General features: G+C 43.7%; 1 long non-coding RNA gene across 1 annotated transcript in view; it reads right to left on the bottom strand.

Annotated features, from left to right (window-relative positions):
• Window positions 1-26,044, bottom strand: part of LOC307220518 — a 99,432-nt gene that overhangs the window by 31,087 nt on the left and 42,301 nt on the right. The window contains exon 3 of the long non-coding RNA XR_013840901.1: window positions 9,541-9,619. This is a non-coding gene — a long non-coding RNA (uncharacterized lncRNA). The remainder of the gene's footprint in view (window positions 1-9,540; window positions 9,620-26,044) is intronic.

Genomic DNA, 26,044 nt, shown 5'->3' with positions numbered 1-26,044 from the left:
CCGTTATCAAATCAGAAACCAGGACAGCTTGGAGGGTCTGGAAGTTCCAATTGGCACATTGATTGGACGAGGTCAGCCTAAGGCCTGAAGGTACCTTCCCCTGAGAACCTGCCTCCAGCAGTTCACTGATTTGCAAGCAGCCCTTGAGAGGAACATATATACGTATAGGCATCAATTCTCAGGACTAGCAATGCAATCTTTTTCAAAACACATACATTTTGTAATGAAAGCTAAGGGAGAATTATTTCACTCAGTTCCATTTTGGGTGGGGGCGGGGAGAGACAGTAGCTGTGGTCAAAACATTTTTCTGTCGCCTTCTATGCAGTTCTCAGTCAGACTCCAGACCTTGTTTGCACAGGGTTAAATGTCGCCGTGGATGTGAGGAAGACGGGTCTCCTGAATGCCAATTTAGAACTGTCTGCAAAACAGAATTGTGACCTTCTGTGTTTTGCTTGCAGCACAGATTCAATAGCTGCTGCTCACTGTAAAGCTGTTTTAATTTTCATGGCAGGTAAACTGGGGATTGTTTCAGAGCCCTGGCTTTCTAAGTGTGAAATGAGCCTTCAGAAGCAGTTTGTAGGGGAAGTGTACATTTGCACATAACTTCATCCCAAGCCAGTATGTGAGTGTTCACTAAAGGAGGTGTTTTACAACTCTGCGGTCTATGTGTCCTCCCATATTCTAGGCTTTTGTGATCCTGACAAAGGCGGCGGGGGGGGGGGGGCTCCTCTTTTGCAAGGGGTTTTGTAAGTGTGCAATTTTTCAGGGATCAAATGGCCTTGCACCCTTTGCAATCCTATTCCATTGAACAGCAATCTAAATTTGCATAGGATTCCTCTGATGATGAGTTAGCTCTAACCAAGCAGAATGTATTTAGTGAACGTGCATATATGGGCATGAGAGGTGACATCACAGTGGCAAGTTCCACCCAAACTTACGTGGCTTAACTGATACTTGTAGAGAGCCCCCTCATGCATGCACACATACTGTTCATGTGGGAACCTTGCAATTCTAAGTCAATACCTTATTGCCTATTTGGTCAGATGCAGCTAAATCATTTCAATAGCAGGAGCCAGTGCAATGAGTTCCCACTAGTGCAGTGGGGCTTTCTCCCCTCCTCTTCCACCATGCATGCACCCGCTGTGCCCTTCACAAATTTGTTTGGGATAGAAGAACCCCCAGAACAATGGGGCACTGGGGGGACAACATCTGTTCTGCCTGCCAAGCAAAAATGCTTGTGCTAATGGAACGATTCCTCTCTAAATATTCTGTATGGGTACATTTGTTGAATTCCACCCTAAATATTCTGTTAGGATCAGATTGCCAGCTGACTTGGGGGTGGGATTAGAGCTCAATCCACTCCTTTCCCTTTAAAAGTTGCTTGACTGGGAAAATTAGCAGGTAAATAAACATTATACCCTGCTAAATATTTTTTTAAAAAAATATACTGTTGAAGATACAGATACAAAAATAAAGTTAACAATCCTGTGTTAGTTTTCAGTCAACAAGCCCACTATCAGGCACCTTTGGTTAGATGCAAGCCAATATTTCTGCAGCCTTGCACAACATTGTCTTTTTCGTAAGGTTTCCTTAGGGATTAGTTGAATTGGCCATTTTTGTTCAATCCCCGAATGTCACTGCAAGATAAAGAAAATACAAAAAATGTAAGGTTTCTTCCCCTTTCATTTAGAGCCGGCCGCTGTATTGTGCTAAGAGGTCCATTTCCATTTAAATTATTTCATTCAAGCAGAGGTCAAAGGCTGCAGAAAAATCATAAAATATCCAAGGGATGACTAATTTGCCGCTTTCACTACGCTGTTCAAACCTCTTGTACATGTCCAGATTTCATTTGGTGGTCACATTCTCAAGGACGGCAACATCTGAACAGGCATGTCTACTGGAGGTGAATGTTAACTGATTAAAGCAATATTGCTTTCTTACCACACGGTCCTGAACACATCATTTCGAGAATCAATTTCATCGAGGGATTTTTGCTTAGTGGTAAGTACAGTATGCTTATAATTGCAACCTTAGATGTGTCTATAGTTTTCTAGTATTGGCCCTTTAAACTATTTCAGGAGCACAACAATATTGCTTCATCAGAGATGCTCCCTGCCAAGTCATCACCTCCACAGCAATACACTTAATAAATGCACAAGTATCCCTGACCTATTAAGCAGTGCAAAGGTAAGCAAAGGCAGAGATCTACCAAGGTCAGATCTAAAAAAGCACTTGAGATCCCCACACTGCAAAGAATCTCATCAGTTCTCCACATTTCCACATCAGTTTGCATTAAAAAAAAAAAGTTTCTATCGAGATTCATCCACATTTTAGTGCAGATTTTTCCTGATACCCACATTTTTACAAAGCAAATTTCCAAATATATGCATTTTTATGCACATTTTAGCCTAGTAGATGCATTCTGTACATGTTCCTTGGCTGGATAACTTCATTGCAAGAGACAGAGAAGTGTGGATTTTGAAGGATGGCTGTGTTCCCCTTTGTATATTGTTTTTGAAAGTGCAGATTGGTTAGATGTGCCTTTAAATGTGAACTGAATTGAATTTCTCTGCCATTCCTAATCATTTTACTAAAAGAGTGCAGAGCCAGAGAAGAAAACTAATTTCTATTATCCAGTTGGATGCCTGTTAATTTTAGTCCAGTTCTCTCACCAGAACTAAAACTTGAATGCTCTTTTTTTAAAAAAAAAAACAAAAACCCACTATCCTATTCCACAGGATTGATCAAGACCCAAAGGCCATCTTCATTTTTAAAAATCCGGTTGTAACTTAGATTAGAGAGACGGCGGCCCTCAACCCCCCTGCCCCATGTGCAGCCTCATTTCTCCAGAGCGAGCAATCCGAGGATTGCCATTATAAATCCTTCACACAAATCACAGATGAATGCTGGCAGTCTGTACATAATCCGCTTTCTTGTTCTTTTAAAAACTGTCGTTTTTCCGCTTGACAACAGTGAGGCTTTTGTAAAAACATTGGAAGTTAGGAGCATTACCATATTTTGAGGCTGTCTATTGTATAGAATGTGTCATAGAAATAATCCTCATGCATTTTAAGAGCTTTCCTGCCTGTTCCCCAAAGCAGCGTGTTTTCCAACAAAAAAAAGGGGGGGAGCTATAACCACCATATATATATATATATATATATATATATGAAAGAGAGAGAGCGCCTGGGGAAAATCTCTTACACCCACAGTTAAATCAAAATATCATCTGCTAAGTCTGCCTAGTACTAAAATGAAATAAGAAAAAGACACTGTGTGGTTGGCTTCCACTTCAACCATCCTAACCCTCTAAATGGGTTCTGATGGTGCATACCCAAGCAACAGACCCTCCAAGTGTCCCTATTTTCCAGGGACAGTCCCAGATTTACAGAAGCCATCCCAATTTTTGATTTTATCTCAGAAAGCCCAACTTTTCCTCAGGACATCCCTATTTTCATTGAAGAACTGTTGGCAGGTATGGAGTTATGCAACCCCCGAGACAAGGAGATAAGTAACTACAGAACCCTTAAAAGACATCTGAAGGCAGGGAAGTTTTAAAATGCTTAATGTTTTGTTATATTTTTATATATGTTGGAAGCTACCCAGAGTGGCTGGGGCAATTCAGTCAAATGGGTGGGGTATAAATAAAATTATTGTTATTGTTATTATTGAATAGGACATTCCTATTTTCATTGAAGAAATGTTGGGAGGGTACGAAGTAAAGCTTCTTTTTTGGTCACCTTGCCTCTCTGTAAGAATGCAACATAGGAAGCTGCCTTGGGCTGAGCAGAACCATTGGTGCATATGGCTCTGTATTATCTACACTTTCATTGTCTACACTGAAGGATCGTCTCCACCCCCATCATTCAGCCCGGACACTGAGGTCCAGCACCGAGGGCCTTCTGGCAGTTCCCTCACTGCAAGAAGTGAGGTTACAGGGAACCAGGCAGAGGGCCTTCTCAGTAGTGGCACCCGCCCTGTGGAACCCCCCCCCCCATCAGATGTCAAGGAAATAAGCAGCTATCCTATTTTTCAAAGACATCTGAAGGCAGCCCTGTTTAGGGAAGTTTTTAATATTTAATGCTATATTGTTTTTAACACTCGATTGGGAGCCGCCCAGAGTGGCTGGGGAAACTCAGCCAGATGGGCAGGGTATAAATAATACATTATTATTATATTATTCTTATTTAAGGCTTCAGACAGAGCCTTTCCCATGCCTACCTGGGCATGCCAGGGGTATAAACCCTGGGTGCCTTAGAATGCAAGGTGGGTGCTCTTTCATAGAACTACCCCCCTTCCCAGTTGTGATTTGCAATCCCAGGCCCAGTGAGCCCACCAGCAGTGGAGACTCAAGCATGAGAGATGTGAGAAACACAGGACAAACATCTTGGGATTAACAAACCCACAACTTGGTTGATTACAGATGTCAATAGGCTTGGGCATAGGCATTGGGTGTGCATCCTGAATCATCTAACCCATCTGCTGGCTGATTGCTTGGCAGGGTCAATCCTGGGTTAAGGTTCAGGTTATGACATCTGTCAAATCAGGGTGACTTTTCCAAGATCAACACCTGGGTGGGAGGAGGCAGAATTAAGGTCTGGGCATTTGGAAAGAAGTACATTCATAGATTATTATTTTTCTGGAATCAAATAACAGGGCAATAAGCACTAAACATGAGCTATATTCAATTAGTTTTTCAGAAGTTGTTTTTACAGTATGTCATGTGAAAGCTCAAACATAATGTGGAAATTTACAGTCAGGGAAACATCAGGGGAAAGGAATAAACTGCCATGGGAACTTAGTTCTAGTCTCCAGGGTGGAGAGTAAAATACAAACATTGGCTTATCTGTTGGATTTTTTTAAAAAAGGGATTGTATGTTGCCTTCGGTGCCATGTGATTGGAAACATGTTTAAGAAGGAATAGCAACAGTAATAGATTGGATCCAGATTTAGTCGTGCTTAAGAGTAGATCCATGGAAATGAGTGTTCATGTTTCGTCTGGATCCAGTCCAATAAATTATACATGCCCGATCTTGGTGCATTTGGCTGTTTGCATGCACAAATATTCCTGCCCCATAGCTGCAGAGAAAATTCTCATGCATCTGCAGAATTATCTGTATTATTATTATTATTTAAAAAATAAAAAATCAGCATGATGCTTCACACAATGAAAGGGGCTGCCAATGTCGCCTGGACTCTTGGAAATGTATTTATGTTCCCAGAGGGAAATTGCCCACACTCTCCCTTTCACTTTTATATTTGATAATTATTTATTTTGTTCCTTAATTGGCTAATTATGCCTGCATTGTGGCATCTTGGAAGCAAACCGTTCAATATAATTGCTAATGAGTAGGTTTTGTATTTTGTTGCAGAGAATTCGTAAGTATTCTCTGCCTGGTGTTAAGAGGTTTGTAATGGGTTTAGTGTGCTAATTATTAGTTATTTTGGCATAGTGCGAAAATTCTAAGAATACGGGAAAGCTAGACTTTGGACTGGAAATTAACAATGTGCCAGAAATAGTCCAAGCTCCTAACTGTGCAAAGTTAGCAGCTCAATCATATTCTTTTTTTTTTTCCCTTTTCTTCTTTTTTCCCTTTTTCTTTTCTCCTTTTTTTTTTTTTTTTTTTTGTTATAGAATACAAGGAATCATAGCTGCTTCTGGTATTATAGAATCATAGAATGAATCATAGAACTGTAGAGTTGTAAGGGACCCAGAGAATCGTCTAGTCTAACCCCCTGCAATGCAGGAAAATGCAGCTGGATTAAACCCACAAACTTGCCATTATCAGAACAATGCTCTAACCAACTGAGCCACCTTCAAGCCATCATAGTGGTGTCTGCATAGTGACATATGTGCATTGACAGTAGCCCCCAATCACACACACACACACACACACACACACACACACACACACCAGGCATTGGAAGACAAGTATGCTTGATTAAATTCAGCAGACTAGGTAGGTTTGTGACCCTTTTGCATTTGTTCATGGAGGCAATTTCAAGCCACTCTTCTAGAAAAGGTCTTGATCAATTGCAATCTGTTTATCTGTTCCCAAGCAGTAAAAGTGTAAACAGAAATCCATATCAACGAAAAGAAAAGAACTCACACTGAAACTCACCTACAGGTGGTACCTAACACCAAGGAAACTAGCGCTAATACACCCAGGAACCTCACCAAAATGCTGGAGAGGGTGCACCTCCACAGGCACATACCTCCACATGTGGTGGGAGTGTCCCAAAATTCAACTATTCTGGACAACAGCCATGCAAGAAATATGTAAAATAACAAAGCAAGTATTAGACTTCACCCCAGAATTGGCCCTACTAAACATCTTCCAAGACAACAATGCCCATTTACTCCACAAAGAACTCATAACCCACCTACTTTCAGCAGCCAGAAGCACCATAACCAGACACTGGAGAGACCTGTCAGGAGTAAGCATGGACCAATGGTACCAAATAGTATGGGAAACAGCCCTACTAGAAAAATTAACTAACAAACTGAAACTGACACGGGGACAAACAGAAGAAGACACCTTCACCCCGGTATGGCTCCCCTTTATCACATACACAGCCCAACAGGACAATGACAATAATCCACCAACAGCATACAAATCAATATGGCTAACTTGATCCAAAACACCCACCCACCTCACTCACACACGAAAACAAAGATCACCACAGCCAATCACAAACAAACAATCACATCCTAGGCCAACCCCAACCTCTCTCACCACCAAAGGAACACAAGTGAACAACACAAGCACGCTGACACCAAACTACATACATTAAGCATAATAGAAACACCGCTACCCCACCCCACCCCCATCCATCTCCCCTCCTTCCACCCTCCTTTCTTCTTCTTTTTTTCTTTTTTTTTTTTCTTCTCCCCCTAATGCCTCAACAAATGAAATGGATTTGTAAAAATGTTACACGGAAAAAAAAAAAAACGAGGCATTACACTTACACTGTAAAACAAGAAAACCCTTAATAAAATATATTAAAAAGAAAAAAGAAAAAAGAATTTCATAGGTGGTTTGCTAACAACAATGGTAAACCCTAACGTTCCAGAGCACGGCGTCAATTCAAACAAAAGAGGGTTTTGTTTGCGTGGTTGCTGCCGATGCGATATATGTGCTTATATGCAATATGTGGTTACTCAGGAGTAAATTGCAGCTGAATTCAACTGAACTTTTTCTCTCATGTACCCGTGTGTAAGATCAGAGCTTTTAGGTTCTTCTAAATCTAGTGGAGCTTTAGGCATCAGCAGAGGCCAGAAGCACTTTACACTGGCATGTGTATGATGAGAAGACTCTGGCTCTTTCCTTTGAGATTTTGTTGTGGCAACTTACATACCATCTCCTTTGAAGCCTTGAGGCTGGACTAGTGTTAATAAGCCATGCTTCAGGCTGCCCTTGATAACTTGCTGGAAGTTGCAAATGATTTGAGGAGTGGGGGGAATTGGCCGCCCATCTCTTAATAGGAATGATTTCTGGAGCACATTTCTCCTTGACTTCAGGGTCTGCACTTCAAATGGATTCCAGTAGCCTTCTGGCCACAATTTCCAGACATTGGCTTAGACCTATGAAATTCCAAGTGGTTTGCAGATCACATACCTAACCACTTTCTCTTGTCTTTGTTTTCCAATACATTCTCAAAAAAAAAACCAAAAAAAACTGAGCCCTTATTATTTCACTATGTACGTGCATATCCACAGATGGGAATCAACAAAGGTTGCTTCCCCCCTTCCCCCATGCTGAAATAGAAATGCAGGGAAGCAGTGCTTAAACTCTAAAAAGGATCTGTCTTCATAGTGCAACATCAGTCACTTGGCCCATGAACCAGGCAACAATAGCAGGAGAAGGGGTACTTCTGCACCATAATTTCCACCATCTCTATCATTAACCATGTTGGCTGGGACTGATGGAAGTCCAACAACAGCCAGAGGGCCACAGTTTTCCCCTCCCTGATTTAGAGAGAAGGCATTCATCCTCCTCCAGCTGCCTGGACTCTCTTTTTCATCAGAAGAGATCCCTCAGGGATTCTATCCTATTGCACAACTACTGGTTTCTAATAAAGAGCCATGCCATTCCTGCTTGCTTTCTCCCTCATCCCCAAACCTCATAACAATTCACTGTAGTCATTCAGGCAAACAATGCTCTTAACACCTGGAGAATCTTCTGCTGTTCTTGAATGGTCTCCTATCACCTGCCCTCATGCCAGTCCACCTGTATTCTACTCCTGCCCCTCCACAAATCCATGCTACTATTTTTTTGGACTTATTGTAAATGATGCTAAAACCCACAAAAGATTTCAAGGTGTGTGGGGGGGGGGGAATCAATCAAATCTGTTTGGGAGGGAATAGGATTGGAGGAGGAATCCCCCACAGAAAGTTAGTTCCAAAAATCTGTCCCTTATGTCATTTTTTACGCCTGGTTACTGAAGCATCTGCTACTAATTTCAGCGTAACTATATTTGAATCACTGGTCTCATCTAAAATGGCATTTTCTACTTTCCCAGTGAGGAACCAGAGATTTAGCAGATAAAGTTCAAGTTTCTCATATCTACAGACTTTCTTAGGACAGTTATCTATGCATTAGCTTAATTCAACACAGCAGAGCTCCAATCAGCACTTTTGCAGATAAAGAAAAGCACAAATATCACATGGTAAAACTCAGCCACACATGTTACTCCCTGGACCACAAAACAGAAAGCAACCTTGAGAACATAATGGTGAAAGTGAAGTGGAATTCTGAACTGAAACATTAACATATAAGCATCAGTGAAATTGGTCACTTGGGGTAGATCTAGACACAGGGGGGAAACACGCTATAAATAAGTCAGAAATTAGATTGTTATAACAAAAGAAAGAAATCCCTATAGAAAACCATGTTTTAAAATTCCTGCTCCATGGCGCCTTTTAGTGTTGCATGTTTATAGCGCATTCAAATCACTGTTTCTTTACTAATGGAGCTGAGTCCCTGGTTCTAAATGGAATGCTAGACATCTTAGTAGCACAAACACATCAGAAATTAAGAATTACCTACTTTCTTTGATAGATCTGAGGCACAAGAAGGATAATTTAGAACAACATCACTCTACTCAAAATGAAGAGGTGTACAATGTTGGCTTAATGAACATGGGTGATCATAAAAAAATGAGAGAAAATATATATTCCTAGGGGCTGTGTCCCTGTCTGTGCCACTCATCAACCCCCCTGCCATTCCCCAATGTCAACTCCCTAGAGCTTCCCCTTCATGCAACTACTAAGCTCACTTTTCACCTTCCTAACCCCATTTCTGGTATGTTCTGCATGCAAAGCAGATGTTCTACTACTGAGGTAAGCACCTTCACCCACAGCATCTCTCAAAGCTATACTCTATGCAGGACCAGCAAAACATATGTATTCCACCTTTCTGCTACCTTTCCACAGTAGCAGAAAGCTTTATCAGTTCTTATCCAAACTCAGAAAACAAGCTGATCTTTTTTAATCTAATGCCCATTAGTATTATAATGGAATTGTGAACTTTGAATTACCTGTGTTACTTCAGGAACTCTCTTAATACTTGACTTCACCCATTGATTTTTCACCTTTTACAGCTACAATACCTGTGCCCTGCAAAGAAATAAAATATGGCAAGGGCTTAAACAGTAGAGTGTTTTAAATATTTAAAAGTAATTTGAATAGGCATTATTCATATTAATAGCTCTAGTTTTGAGGACGAGTCAGAACGGGAAGTTTTCACATGACAAATGTTACCATTAAAATTCAGTAATGAATGCATTTTTAATAAGGCAGTGATCTTGTTAGCTTTAGAGGTGATTTGTTGTTTTTCTCTTTTCTTTTAGAACACCTAAAATCTGAGTAAGCCTCATCAGATAATTAACCAGCATTAATTACTTCCTATGAGAAAGACTTCTCATTTTATAATTAGGGGATGTGCTGTCGTTATTTTCATTATTTTTTCCCCCTTTGCAGCAGGTGTCTTTTATGTAAAGGGTGCTCCAGAAATTGTTAACATGTGGCGGTATGCTAATAAGAAAAAAATTAGACAGCTCTTTCTACAAAGATACTGGGGCTCTTAAGTCAATGGTTCCTGGTTATACATAGAATTACTTACTTTCCTACCACATGCAAGCTCCCCCTCTTGAAGTCTTAACTAGGTTATTTGGGGAGGGGCATGCCACATTAGCCTTGAGATTTTAATTTATCATATTTATATCCCACCATTCCCCTAATGATCTCAAGGTGGCATGTATTTCCTTTTCATTGTATCCTCACAACAACCCTGTGAGGCAGGTTAGACTAAGATAGGAATGCCTCTGAATGGGAATGTCTTTTGCTTTTCACAAATAAGCCTGGGCACCTATACAGACACCTGAGATTTGGGTCAGGTGTGGCAAGTCAGAGGATGTGGCTTAAAGGTTGCTTGGAACCCTGGCATCTCACTTCAGAAATTAACTACCGCCTCCTCCCCTCCTTGAGCTTTGCAAGGTAAGTCTCAAAGACAGCCCAATTATTAAATGACCTTCTTGGAAATCATTAGGAACCCTGCTTATCTACAAAATTCCTTGCAAAATGAAAATTGCTTGACCTTTACTCTACTAATATGCAAGATATACTGCACAAGGCCCGGCTCTCATAAACGGTAAACAATACACTGAAACAATATTTGCTGAATAGTCAATTTCTACCATTTATAAGGCTACCTTTGTGCTCCTTCTCTCCCTCTCCCTCTCAGTTTTGCTTCCAAAATTACCACTAGTTCATGTTTAATATCTAGATTCCATAATACTTCATTAAAAGAAGCCTGCTCAAATTTCAGTAAGACTAACTGGAATATGTAGAACTTCAAAGTAACATTTATAACAAGCCAGCACATTATCTATTAAAGGCATGTTATCAAACTGCTAAAACCTCCGTGCTGAAACTTGCCTAGCACAAGATTCTTCATTGCTTATAGGCTAGATTAAGATAGTATATGCAAAAAGATACCAAGGCACTTGGCAGGAGTATAAATAAACTGCATGAAATAATAAAAACACATAATTTTGCCCTCTCTGCAGCAAATGTTGTGGACAAATGTAATTCCAGATATAGTAACTTTTGCTAGTTATATAACAAGGCCATGGAAGGTTGTTTCACCAGCTTGTTGAAGAGATGTAGCAGATGTGAAAACCCCACCAAATTAAACAAAAGGAGAAAATAGATGTTGCAGGAAATTAATTTTGCCATGTAAAGAGTAATTTCAGCCAGCAGCAGTCACGAGAGAGGACAAAATACCTAGTATCACACCAAGCATGATGCAACATGCTTGCCCTCTGTGTTATTCCCTCCTAGAGAACTGTGTTGAAGAAATGGACCGTGTAATAACATCAAATGTATAATAAGATGACTACTACTACTACTACTTATTATTGTTGCTGCTGCTGCTGCTGAAATTTGTATACTGCCTTTCATCCAAAGACTACAGGGTGGTCCACAACATAAAAATACAAAATGATAACACAAAATACATTTAAAAACAAGAACAGAAACAATCCAATAACCCTCCTCCCACAAACACATTTAAAAGGACACAGGATGTTGATCAGTCAAAGGCCTGGTTAAAAGAAAAACATTTTTGCCTGGCTCCTGAAGGTATGTAATTGTCAGGGAACTGCCATCGGAAGGACAGGTGGTGAGAAGGCTTCAGGAGAATAGGAGAGACAATTCTTCAGCAGAAGAGGGAACCAGTAGGGGGAGTGCGGGAGCTCCAAAGGAAAGGGAGTCGGAGGGGAGGCTCTGGGATACTTCCAGCGAGAACAGTGAGGAGGTATCAGAACAGCTTTTAAGGACCCCCACCCCCCGCCGGAAACTGTCACGCAGGGAATCCAGGAGGCGCATGTCCGTGAAACAGCTTTTATGTTGGAAACGTTTCCGCAAACGCCCTCTGTCAGATTCTACCAGCGACTGACGGAGCCATGCTGAAGGGCTCCGCTCAAGGCAGGGTTTCACTACACTGAGTGAGCTCTGAGGGATCCAGCTTCAACGCACAAGCAGCTCATCATCCCACCACAGCAATCTGACAGTCCCTGAAAGCAGCTTGTGCAAAGAGAGGCATCATGAGCAACCCAGCCGGAGCCGGAGATGGGGGAGCAGCTGCAGCCGGTCCTAGCCTGGAAGAAAGGTACAGGATGTTGGAGGTACAGTTAGCTCTGCAAACGGCGAGGCTGGAGGAGAGGAGGGCTCATGATGCAGAAAAGGGGAAAGCCGCCCAGCTCTCGAGGAAAGTGCCAGGACTGGTGCAGAAGTTTGGGGGTGATCCCAGGAATTATCAAGCCTTCAGGACAGAGATGCAATATGCCCTCAATCTGCAGTTTGATGATTTTCCTGATGAGGATTCGAGGGTTGCTTATGTGATTGGGCATCTCGAAGGCGGGGCCAAAGATTGGGTGAGGCCACTAATGGCAGCCAATAATGAAGCCCTAAGGGACACAAGGAAGTTTTTTCGCGCCATGGATCTAATGTTTTCCAGCGAGATTGAGCAGGGAGTGGCGCGCAGGCAGTTAATGGCGTGTAAACAAGGGAACCGATCTGTCCGTGAGTACTGGACTGAGTTCACCATGTTGATCCATAAATTAGGATGGGATTTGTCAGCGGAACCGATACAAATGCTGTTCGAAGAAGGACTATCTTCGGCAGTGAAAGACGAACTTTCCCGGGGGCCCAGGGCGGAGTCTATGGACCATCTGACTAAATCAGCGCTGGCCATAGGATCACGCCAGGAGGCCAGAGCCTTGGAGAAGCGGGAAGGGAAAGGGGAGCGTTGGAGGGATTTCCGCATTCCAGAGATGCCAGAGCAGCCTTCTCTGCCAGCAGAGCCGATGGAAATCGGAACAGCGCGCGCGCGCGCAATTTCAAACCCCAGTGAAGGGCGGAAGAAGGAGGGAAAAGGCGCCAAGAAATGTTTTCTCTGCCAACAGCCAGGTCATTTTGCCAGAGTTTGTCCGCAAAGAAAGGAATGGCAAGGAATGGCGGGAGCTGTTGGGGAGGAGGGAGAAGGAGCTAAGGAGCAAGTAAAAGCCAACGCCTGGCTGCCACCGACGGGGCACAGCAGCCAGGCCAAGGAACAGTAAATGTGCCCACGCCAGAACCCCCAAGACCAGCTCTTGTAATAGAGGTATTGCTGGAGCTGGCAAACGGACACCCACTAAAAGTGAAGGCGCTATTAGACTCAGGCAGCTCCTGCAACTTTATGAGTAAGGAGTTTGCAGCCGCCCATCAGATACAGACCATTCCTTTAAAAAATCCCCTGCAGGTGAGCACGATTGATGGGAGGGCGCTGTTGGGGGGAGAAGTAGACCAGCAGACTGTCCCCATGACAATGAGGGTGGCAAGACACACGGAACGGATAGCGTTTAATATAGCCACGTTGGGAGGAGCGCCCATCATTTTGGGGATGAGCTGGCTAGCGCTGCATGATCCGCTTGTGGGATGGCATCAGAGAGTGGTTTCCTTTGGGTCAGCACATTGTATGGGACACTGCACAGAAAAAGGGGGCCAAGTAGGCACTCAGGCCACGTTAGCAAAGATAGAAGCAATGGATCAAGGTAGGGTACCACGACTATATGCAGATTTTGCCGACGTCTTCAGCGAAAGGGAAGCAGATAAACTACCCCCGCACAGACCCTTTGACTGCCAAATCAACTTACTTCCAGGAGCGCAATTGCCAGTGGGCAAGGTGTATGCAATGTCTGACAGAGAGATGCAGGAGCTAAGGGAGTTTATTGACAAAAACCTCAAGCGTGGGTTCATCAGGGAGTCACGAGCGGTGGGGGGTAGCCCAGTGTTCTTTGTAGACAAAAAAAACTCGGACAAACCGAGATTAATTGTGGATTTCAGGGCCCTAAACGCAGTGTCCGAACCCGTGACTTTCCCTATGCCCAGAATCGATGACATTCTGACCCGGGTGAGAAAAGGGAAGATTTTTACCAAGCTGGACCTGAGGGGGGCGTATAACCTGATACGTATGAGAAAGGGAGATGAGTGGAAAACCACTATGTTCACCCCCTTGGGGGCATTTGAGTACTGCGTTATGCCTTTCGGCCTCCAGGCGGGTTCAGCAGTATTTCAATCATTCATGAATCACGTACTAGGACCATTGCTGTACAAGAACTGCGCTGCGTTCTTGGACGATGTACTGGTGTACTCAGAGGATGAAGAGCAGCATGTGCGAGATGTACGAGAAGTACTGAGCAAACTGCAAGAAAACCAGCTGTGGGTGAAACTGGAGAAGTGTCAGTTTCACACCAGGGAGGTGGAATTCCTTGGGTACCGGTTGTCGGACAAGGGGCTGGCCATGGATCCTAGCAAGGTGCAAGCGGTGCTGGAATGGAGGCCACCGAAAACTAAGAAAGATGTGCAGAGGTTTTTGGGGTTCGGAAACTTCTATCGGAAGTTCATCAAGAACTTCGCCCATTTAACAGCCCCCATCACGGATTGTCTCAGCAGTAAGAAGAAATTTGTCTGGACGGAAGAAGCGCAGCGAGCTTTCGAAAGTTTAAAGAGGGCGTTTGCTTCGGAAGAACAACTCTTACACGTGGATCTGCAGCAGCCGATGAGGGTGGAAACCGACGCGTCTGACAGAGCGGTGGGCGCCGTGCTCCTGCAGCCAGGAGCGAATACGTCGGAATGGAGGCCGTGTGCCTTCTTCTCGAGGAAATTGAACAAGTCTGAGAGGAATTATACAGTGTACGACAGAGAATTACTCGCTGTCCACGAAGCGTTCAAGAGATGGAGACACCTGTTGATTGGGGCGCAACACAAGGTTCAAGTGCGGACAGACCACAAAAATCTAGAATACTGGAGAACAGCCCGAGTATTGAACCAGAGACAAGTAAGATGGGCGCAAGAGTTCTCCAAGTTCAATTTTGAAATTCGCTACGTGCCAGGGGCTGAGAATGTCAGGGCGGACGCTCTCTCCAGAAAACCTGAGTACTTGGAGGGGGAAGGAGGGGCGGAAGAAAGACATATCATCTCAGAGGACCACTGGGTTTGTGGGGCGGCATTGGTGGGGCAAAGAGAACTGGTAGAGGGTATTGAAAACGATGAATATGCCCAAGAGAAACTTAGGGAACTCAGGGAGACAGGTGAGAACGCAGGGGGGGTTGAGGAAAAGAACGGAAAACTATATTACAAAGGGGCGCTCTACATACCAGGTGGGGAACTAAGAGGGCGGGTGCTTAAACAGTTGCATGACAGCCCCACGGCGGGGCACTTCGGGCAGCACAAGACCATGTGGTTGGTTACCAGGGAGTTTTGGTGGCCCAAGGTGCGGGAAGACGTGCGGGAGTATGTCAGGGGATGCGACAGGTGCCAAAGAGCAAAGGGAGAGAGGTTGGCGCCAGCAGGGTTATTAGAACCCTTACCCACCCCAGAAAGGCCATGGGAGATGGTATCCATAGACTTCATGACCGATCTACCGAGATCCAAAGGGAAAACCGCGGTCATGGTGGTGGTAGATCTACTAACTAAGATGTGCCACTTTATAGCTTGTTCACATGCAGTGACAGCGGAAGAAACCGCAAGGTTGTTTGTGGAGCACATTTTTAGGTTGCATGGCGCCCCCTTGAGGGTTTTGAGCGACAGAGGAAAACAATTTACTTCTAGGTTCTGGAGGAAACTAATGGGCATGTTGCATGTGGAGGTAAGTTTTTCCACCGCCAGGCACCCAGAAACAAATGGGCAAGCAGAAAGGGCAAACGGGGTTTTGCAACAATATCTGAGGTGTTATGTAAAGGACAGAGAAACTGATTGGGTAGACTGGTTACCTCTGGCAGAATTTGCCTACAACAACGCGGAGAACGTGTCCACAGGGATGAGTCCCTTTCTAGCCAATTATGGGTGTCATCCTCGGGCGTTTCCAGGAGAGGGCGGGGGAAGGTGGAGTGTACCTGCAGCGGAAAATTTTGTTGAAGAGATGGAAGCGATCCACCGTCAGCTCCAACTCAACTTAGAGAAAGCCAAAGAAGAATATAAGAAGCAAGCAGACAGAAATAGGAGGGAAGGCGAAACCATAAGGGTGGGTAACCGGGTGTGGCTATCCACCCAAGGACTGCCGTTCAAGGGAGGGTGTAAGAAATTGAGACCCAAACGGTTGGGACCCTTTGAGGTCATACAGCAGGTCAACCCAGTAGCATTCAAACTCCGATTGCCCAGTCACATGAAATTGCACCCAGTATTTCACAGGTCATTACTGTCGCCATACAGAGAGGGATGTGAGTGGGGGGAACATGAGAGGGAGGTCACCCGGACACCCGTCATAGAAGAGAGAGAACGCAACATGGATGTGGCAGGGATCATTGATTCCAGGTGGAAGGGGAATCAGGTGGAATACTTGGTAGAATGGGAGGGGGAGGAAGAGTCAGAAAACACATGGGTACCGGCAGAGGAAGTCAAAGACGAGATTTTAATAGAAACGTTTCATCGGCGTTTCCCAAGGAAACCACAACCAGTGGCAAGGTTTAGGAGGGAACACTTCGGGACTACAGATGAGGAAGGGGAGTTTGAAGGGTTCCCAGAGTCGGGAGTGGAGGTGGAAACAGATTCCGACGAAGGAGAGGAAGAGGGGGAAAGAGGCGGAAGGCCGTGGTTAGAAGTGTTTGAATCCTCGGAGGATGAGGGGAGTTCCTTCCAGGGATTTCCGTCCTCGCCGCCAGTAAGAGAAGAGGCGGGAGGGGGTGAAGGGGGCCCTGGGGGGGAGGTGGATGTCAGGGAACTGCCATCGGAAGGACAGGTGGTGAGAAGGCTTCAGGAGAATAGGAGAGACAATTCTTCAGCAGAAGAGGGAACCAGTAGGGGGAGTGCGGGAGCTCCAAAGGAAAGGGAGTCGGAGGGGAGGCTCTGGGATACTTCCAGCGAGAACAGTGAGGAGGTATCAGAACAGCTTTTAAGGACCCCCACCCCCCGCCGGAAACTGTCACGCAGGGAATCCAGGAGGCGCATGTCCGTGAAACAGCTTTTATGTTGGAAACGTTTCCGCAAACGCCCTCTGTCAGATTCTACCAGCGACTGACGGAGCCATGCTGAAGGGCTCCGCTCAAGGCAGGGTTTCACTACACTGAGTGAGCTCTGAGGGATCCAGCTTCAACGCACAAGCAGCTCATCATCCCACCACAGTAATGAAGCTGCCAGGCGAGCCTCTCTGGGGAGAGCATTCCTCAAACAGACAGCCACCACAGAAAAGGCCACTAACTTCTCATGGAGATGTCATACATAGGAGGGCCTCAGATGATGATCGCAGGGTCCAAGTCATTTCTTATGGGGAGAGGCGGTCCTTGAGGTATTGCAGTCCTGAGCTGTCTAAGGCTTTATAGGTCCAAACCAGCACTTTGAATTGAGTCTGGAAACTAACTGGCTGCCGGGATCTGTGTAATATGCCCAACCCGCTTTGCCCCAGTGGTCACCAAATTCTGCCTCAGTTGAACCAACTCTAGAGGCTGCCCTACATATAACACATTGCAGTAATCTAACCTTGAAGGTAGCAGACACTGACAATAAAAGTTGAGAGGAAATATTGGGGGGAAATGAGTAACTGAGAGAAACTGAAATTGACAGATTCACCTATCCCTAGATAACACTATGCTTAGCCATTCATTACCAGCAAGAAATGAGAAAGGGACGCACAATGGCAGCAGTTTTGTGACTCTCATAGCATCCAGAAACTGGGTTTACAACATGGGATGTTTTGAAGAGCTGAGATCATGTGAAGGAAGAATATATATTTTAAAATAGGAAAAACTAAAATGATACCAGCAATATACGCAAACACATTTATAGGGATGAGACATAACAAACATTTGGTAATAGTTTTGTTTAATATCATATATATATAATTTTCCAAACTAGAAACTGCAGCTGCTGCAAAAGAAGGATGGTTTAGTATCACATTATTTTTCCTATTATCTATTCTCCTTTTATTTTAGAGCTTATTTTGCTTACTAACATTTTTATTATGTGTGTTTCATAGAGATTCATTTCAGTTTTGCTCTCTTCCACTGTGATCTGTTATAGCTCTCATGTCAGCTGAAACATTAAGTGTCAACATACAATGGTTCTTTTTTATGTAGGAAAGTGTTTTCTTCCCTGTTGAAAACATGTTTAAGCATGTTCTAGATATTGTATAATCATCAACCTGATCATTTTTGAATACTGTTGTGAATGAGGTTAGCTACTACGTGTGGGACTTTAGCGTTGAAATGGGATGTGTGTTGCATCCTAGAAGAGGGACCTTGGATCCCCTAAATGAATACATCTCGCATTTGAACATATTGGCTCATCCCGAGATTCTCTCTTGCTATGATGAAATTATGTTTAATATTGCATAAAATGCGGTATATTTTAAATGCATTGTATCCAAGTTACTGTAAAGAATGTTTATATACATTATTAGTATTTTAAATACATTCAATACATTATTGGTATTGGTTTGTCTCTGGAGGCTGTGGACTCTCTTTCCTTGGAAGTTTTTAAGCAGAGGTTGGACAGCCACCTGTTTTGTATGCTTTAGCTTAGATTTCTGAATTGCAAGGGGTTGTACCAGGTCACCCTTGGGGTCCCTTTCAACTCAAAAATTCTATGATTCTATGCTTCCATGGAGCTGGTATTTTATCTGGATAGCTATATTTTCTTCTGTAAAGGTTTTTGAAGTCATCACGCTGGGATCAGTGTACAGGGACTTTGTAAGATGAAGATAAATGTAACAGATTTATTGTTTTCGTAACCGAATTTCTGCAAGTAAAGCTTTAGAACTTATTCTTCTTGCATTGAAGAATTTATTTCTACATAAGGACCTAGTTGGCACTCGTGTCTCAAGAGACAATGGAGTGCACTCCAGGGATGAAGTCAAACCACTGTGTTAGTGGCAACAAAGTGACCTCCCTAAGGTGGAAGCCTGGGAAGGATATATGGAGTTCCTGGGCTGCCCAGATGACAAGACATCCCCGCCCCCCAATGTGGTCCAAAGGAAAGCAGAACAATACATTTGGCAACAACTTGGCTGCAGGAATTGTCAGAAGGAGGTGTACAAGGTGCCATACAACTGTCTTAGAGACTCCACTCCAGATTTGTGTAGGGTTTACTCCAAGGCCTTTTCTTCTCCCAAAGACATTCCACGAGGCAGTGGAGGTTTAGGACCAGAGTTTTACTTCTCCTAGATGGGCTACCTTCCCAGGTTGAAGAGCCCCATCTGCTCCTCGCTTCCTTCTTCAGCACGTGCAGAAACCGCCTTCTTGACCATGGGACCCACTCTTAGTCTTGTCTCCTGTCTTTGCATGCAGGGGAATGCCCTAACTCACGAGGGTTTGTTACAGATTGACTACCCTCACCTGGTTTAGCCAGCCACTCAAAGCTGTTACCAGTGTCTCTGCTGCTGAATGTTGACAGCTTCTAGGAGCCACAGGTGAGAGCTGAGGGCAGGGTGGTGTCCAAAGGTGGACAAGCTACCCCAGAAGGAGCATGGCATGGCCCACATCAGAGGTTCTATGCCTCTCCTAACTCCCCACACACCCCAACACAAGGACCAGAGCAGAAAGAAATATTCCACTAGCAATATCTATCAACCCAGTCCTTTAAACTGAGAAGAGGGCATCCCTAACAGCAGGGTGAAGGATCTTTCTTCACCCCAAGTAAAACAACCTTCCAGGGGCCACATGCAAAAATGGACAGAGCAACAAACGCAATGTTTACCTTTGTGCAATAGGTTAGTTTCTAGACACGTACCTCTCTTTCCTCCATCCAGGCAACTAAAAACATTATCCAAGTTCAAGGACACATTCCAGCAAGGCAAAACATCTCACGGAGAGTGCAAAGCAGGCTGGTGAGGGAGAAAGAGGTGACTGTGGAAAGTATATGGTGTGGGAAGAGTCCTGTGGGTCATATACAGAGGCTTGGAGGGACATACAGTGGTACCTCGGGTTACATACGCTTCAGGTTACAGACTCCACTAACCCAGAAATATTACCTCGGGTTAAGAACTTTGCTTCAGGATGAGAACAGAAATCGCGCGGCGGTGGCGTGGCAGCAGCGGGAGGCCCCATTAGCTAAAGTGGTGCTTCAGGTTAAGAACAGTTTCAGGTTAAGAACAGACCTCCATAATGAATTAAGTACTTAACCAGAGGTACCACTGTATTTAGCCTCTGGGACTTTTCTTTTGCCTGGGAATCCATGCAATATCTTCTTTTTTAAAAAAAATCTAACTATCCAGCATCTTCTTAAATGACAAACACTCCCTAGTCCACCACACAGATGTCTCCAGCAGACATAATTTTTAAAAAAGAGACGAGAAAGCACAAGGCAGAATTGAAGAAGTGAATTGAAAAGGTAAGTCAAAGAAACAGGGTGGCCAGCTGCACGTTCCAGGTGTGCCAAGTTTTATCTCTTGGCAGGGTAGAAATTAGGGAGTATTTAATACTGGCAGCAGGGACGCAGGTGGCGCTGTGGGTTAAAGCCTCAGTGCCTAGGGCTTGCCGATTGAAAGGTCGGCGGTTCGAATCCCTGCGGCGGGGTGCGCTCCCGCTGCTTGGTCCCAGCGCCTGCCAACCTAGCAGTTCGAAAGCACCTCCGGGTGCAAGTAGATAAATAGGGACCGCTTACCAGCGGGAAGGTAAACGGCGTTTCCGTGTGCGGCTCTGGCTCGCCAGAGCAGCGATGTCACGCTGGCCACGTGACCCGGAAGTGTCTCCGGACAGCGCTGGCCCCTGGTCTCTTAAGTGAGATGGGCGCACAACCCCAGAGTCTGTCAAGACTGGCCCGTACGGGCAGGGGTACCTTTACCTTTACCTTAATACTGGCAGCATCACATGAAAGACATACCCAGCCACACACACAATATGCAACATGCAAGTAATGTGTTACTGTTGCTTTAAAGAGAGGTTACTATTGTTACCGTTGCTTTGAGATGACAGCAACTATTTACTCTATCTCCTTTACCTTTATTGACCTTAGCCATTTACCCTTTCACATCCTTTTCCTTTTGGTGGAGGCAGGAGGAGGAGGAGCCACCAGCATTGCCAGTCATGAAAGCTGAGCTCCCACACAACGCCCAGATGTTGTGTGCAACAATGCTGTGTCCAATGTCCGGGCATCATGATGTTGTATGCAACACTCAGATACAACGTCATGATATTGTGGCATCGTGCTGGACATCAGCCCTGTTATTCCTACCCAAGTCGGTATGCCTGGTAGAGGTGAACCTGGAGAACATTGTTCATCCCCCCCACCCCATCCCACCCCACTGCTATAGTTTCACCCCTTGGCCATAAGAACATCAGAACCTTGCTGGATCACTCCAAGTCATCTTTGGTCCAGCATTTTGTTCTCACAGTGGACAACCAGATGCCTATGGGAAGCCTGCAAACCTGACATGAGTCCGCAAGCAATCTCCTAATTATGGCTGCCAGCAACTGGTCCTGAAAAAGAAAGCACTTGAAATTGGAAATCTCATACATGAGGTTTGCAAAGATAAGGTGGATAAAAATGTAGCAATTGCATGAATAGATCTTTCCCTTTCTGCCTATTTACATATTCCCATCCTTTTTCCTTGTCACACTGGAAGATTAGAGAAAAACTCCTTTGTAAAAGTATTATAGATGGTAACAGCAACATGTTAGTGCTGTATTAAGAAAATAAGAGGAAATGTATAATAGCTTTAATTTGTTAAAGTGGAGCTATTGCTAGATGACTTGGGTTTGGTGTGGTGTGATTGTGTGTGCAGATGTGTGCGTGCAAGACGTAATGCTTAGAATTATCCAAAATATCCTTTCCTGCATCAGAACCCCAAGGAGCTCCTCTCTCTGTACACACACACACAACTAAGTCACTGGTAAACTAGCATTTCATGCTGTCTAGGAAAAATACAACCACACCACCCATATCCAGATGGAAAGCTTTGCATGCATGTATAGGCATCATGCTATGTATCATAGTGATTCAGAATTGTTATTTGCACTAAGAAGGCACTGGATGATTATAGCATATATCTATCTATATCTTTTTTCAAATCACTGCACAAAGAATTTACAACCCTCTGTTCCTCAAACCGTGCCTATTTATATTTCTGTGATTGCTCCCCCCCCCCTTCTGAGGGAATGTTTCATCAGCTGTCCAAGGTTTGCAATTTTAAACCCAATTAAGGAACCATTGTTTTATCATCTAATGAGTTAATAAGTAACAAGTAGCCAAATCTGTGAAATTTCATATAAATCATTAATGGTGCTAAATAACATTGTAGCTTCACAGTTTGCAAATATCTCCCTGAATAGCCTACCAGCTGTCCAAATATTAGCAAATTAAGGCTATGAATCCCCAAATACAAAGAAGCATATTTCTTAAATTCAGTCCTCCTATCATTTTGTGCATGCTGAAAACTAAATTGAAAAGTAAAATATTACTGTGTATATCATGAAACTGACCCTGGGTCATTTTAGTCCTTGGTGCTTGGAGCAACTTCATGAGCAGATATAATATAATATAAGCAGATAAATCTTCATCCAGGTGCTTATATTTAGTGTGGGATAATTGGGAACAAACATTTAAATGACCATTCATTTATTCCATGTTAATGGCATATGTGGGGTGGTTCAGTGTGGTTTCATTCATTAGGGCATATCAGTGGTTTAATATAAAACATTTTATTCCACTCCTTATCAAAAAGACAAAGTGGTCTACAAGATAATCCCTTGCCCTCAGGTTTACAATCTAAAAGACAGCACAAAATCAATAAGGAACCGGGAGAGGAGAGAAGGGAGAAAGCAAGCCGGAGCACCAATTGTTAAAGTGGCATGGTTTTCAAATTTCCTATTAAGAGCAGTGAATCTGACAAGGAGGAGTGGATGGCGCAGTGGGGTGAAGCCACTCATTTTGGCCGCTGGTGCATTTGCCCCACACCTCCCTCACCTGTTCCCCTATGCCTCCCCATAAGCAGCAGTGATCCAAATGGCCAGAGGTCGGGTGAGCAGCCTCACTCCACCCCTCTGCCTGCTACTGCTGACAAGGAATCCTTGCATGTCTGACACAGAACCACAGCACATTAGCAAAGGACTCTGAGGCATGCTCCAAAAGGGTTACACAACTCGTTCCATGTAAAGTGTGTCTGCTTGAGTTGGAAGTCTTTCCGAGAATTCTTCCCACACTCCGTGCATGCCTTGCTGGATGCAGATTGCAAGAGAAGAAGAGGTGGTGACAAGGGAAGCTTGTTTGCCACTGCTACTATTCACTATGAAGGACTCCAGTAACATTCAAAGGGACCGCGGGGTATCCTGGAACACTGTTTGTACTTCCTGCTTCTCTGCAGGAAGGAAGATGTTCAGGTTTAACTCCAAATGCATCCAGTTTGTTCCAGGAGCTATCCACGTGCTACATTATTGTTGTTATTAGTTACTTGATTTGAATCTTTCATTCAGCCATAAATGAAGCATTTGTACATTTGAATGCTTCCATGCATCCTTGTTTGGGATGGAACATATGCTTGCTTGTTTTCAAAGTTGGCACAGATGTCTGTTCATATTATCCTGGTGGCAGGGAAAGGAGGAGGGGGAAATCACTTGACTGGAAGCATGAAAGCAGTAGGTCCAGATGGGCTAAGTTCTGCGAAGAAAGGACGACACAGTGATGCTTTGCACAAACAAAGCCTTGAAGATGTCTCATGGAGCTCATCTCCACTACAAATATTGCACCGTCTGGAAGGTGGGCCAGAAATGAAAGTTGTTGTATGTTTCTGAGGGGCTCCACTTCTATTTTAATTTTTCATGGATGTGTAGATACAGATATGAAGGTTATGTGTAGGAAGGAATGTGGGACTTAGACTGCATCGAGCCACTGAGTCCTGTTTACAACTAGGAATGGGGGAGAAATTTGATGGTTTGCACTTTAAGAGAAACCCGCCTAATTTGCACCTTTCAAAACAATTCATTTCTCTAAATTTTATGGTGCAGTTCTCGTTTGTAAATATTCTTATTGAAAGTTTTCAACACAGCATACAATAAAAGCCAAAGTTATCTAAAGAAAAAGAAAAAAAGGAAAACCTAAATAATAATAAAAAAGGAAAGTAGAGAAGCAGAAGAACAAACACAAAGATAAAAATGAATACAAAAGACCTCCCCCCCCCCCAATACAATCCATTTTTTCCATACACGGAAAAGTAGACCCTCTCACCAGGGAGCTTATCTTTCTTCCCCTAGTTCATCTTCCCCCCAAACCTATGTTATTTGTCTCCCTGCCCACTATGGTGAAATTATTTAACTTATGTAATTATGGAAAGTACATTTCCATTGCTTTATTCCACCCCATTCATTTCATTGCAAAGGAAACTCAATGCAATGGGGAAGCATAATAAATTGTGCCACCCCAATCTCCCAGGGTTCATGCTTCCATTTGGAATGAGGCACAGTGGAGGTTTGTTGGATCTGAGAAGAGGTCAGAAAATTGAGCAATATGTTAAGAGGCAAATAAATAAACATTAGTTTAAGAGAAAGAAAACTACTGATACTGGGGGATTGGGGGGTGCAGAAATTGTTCAGTTTGGATTTATGAAAGAACACATGTGAAATAAACACAGTCTGGAAATAGATCGATCTGTTCATCACTTGGGTATTATCTATATTTTGTAATATCACTTTGTACACTGCAGGAAAACTGCAGTGGAGCTCAATACTTTGAAAAGTGGAGCTCAATAATTTGATGCAGCTGTCTTCATGATCAAGGAGTCACCCCCCCCCCCCAACTTCATATTCCTTGCAAGCAACGCTTTAAGCATTCTGTTTGCCTGAAACCTAATGTTTTTCTCATGTCTTTTTATACCCAGTAATTTTATTACAGGAGGTTTTTTTTTCTAAGGGGAAACTGAACAAAACCATTCAAAAGCACTCAAAGGAGTCATGAGCTACAGTGAATTTGGGTAGATGGATGAGTGTTTTATCTTCGTTCCACTATTTATTTAGTTAGTGGAAATCAGAATGATGTCTTTTCACAGAAATATATGGTATTCGAGTTTCCTGCATTTTCTACTGTAAAGCAGCAATTACGGCTGCCCTGATTAAGTGCACACTCAGAAGGGAATTTATCCATGCCTACCACTTATTAGGAAGACAAGGAGAAATAATTATGTCCTTAAGTTTCAGAGTTTGCATGATGACAAATTCATTGCATTGCTGCTTATTATGTTATAGTAGAAAGCTTGCTTATTTTTAACTCCTCTGCCCACTTATCATTTGTTAAAATTCCCTAAATACACTATGTTAGCATATTTTTTCATAATTTTAGGGGGAGGGAAACAAATACCTGTCCTGCATGGTAGATTTGAGGCAGTGGTTTTCAAACTTTCTACATTCAGGAACACTTTCTCAACCCATCTGTTGGGAAACATGTATGTCTACTATGGTTCCTTCCAGAGGATTCTGGGATATGCTCTGAAGCATACAGAGAGAGTTCATAGTTTGGGAAGGGTTGTAGATTGATGGGGGAGCACCTACTTTACACATAGAAGGTTCAAACCATCACATCTCCAGGTAGAGTGGAAAATTATTGTCTGAAGCTTTCAGTCACTATGGAATGCTTTTCTAGATGGTCTGACTTGGTTGGAAGCAGCTGTCCCATACATGACACAGGCTTGGCCTGTTGTATCAGACCATCAACCCACATGGACTGCAAGCCCACACTGGAACTTGCCAAACCCTCCTTTCTCGCTCTGGATTACAGAGGAAAAGATGTAGTGGCAGGCAAACTGTCTTCCAGAAAAGTTTGTCCATTATGATTGATTCTCTCGTTGAGTATCCTTGGTGACCTTCTGAGGAAATCCTGTACTGTCAGGACTACCTGACAGTACAAACTGCACAAGATGGTGGAACAGACTGCCTAGTTAGGTGGCAAGATCTCCTTCATTAGAGGTTCATGAGCAGAGGCAGGATGTTCACCCACCAGGGATACTGTAAGCAGTGAATTTGCTACATTGTGAAATGGTGCGTGGAAATGGAGCACAACCACCTAGCACTCTAGTGCAGGAAT

The sequence above is a fragment of the Podarcis cretensis genome (genome assembly GCF_951804945.1).
Source record: "Podarcis cretensis genome assembly, chromosome: 1".
NCBI lineage: Eukaryota > Metazoa > Chordata > Lepidosauria > Squamata > Lacertidae > Podarcis > Podarcis cretensis.
Note: the sequence above shows the minus strand (reverse complement) of the source record. Positions and strands in the feature narration are given on the sequence as shown.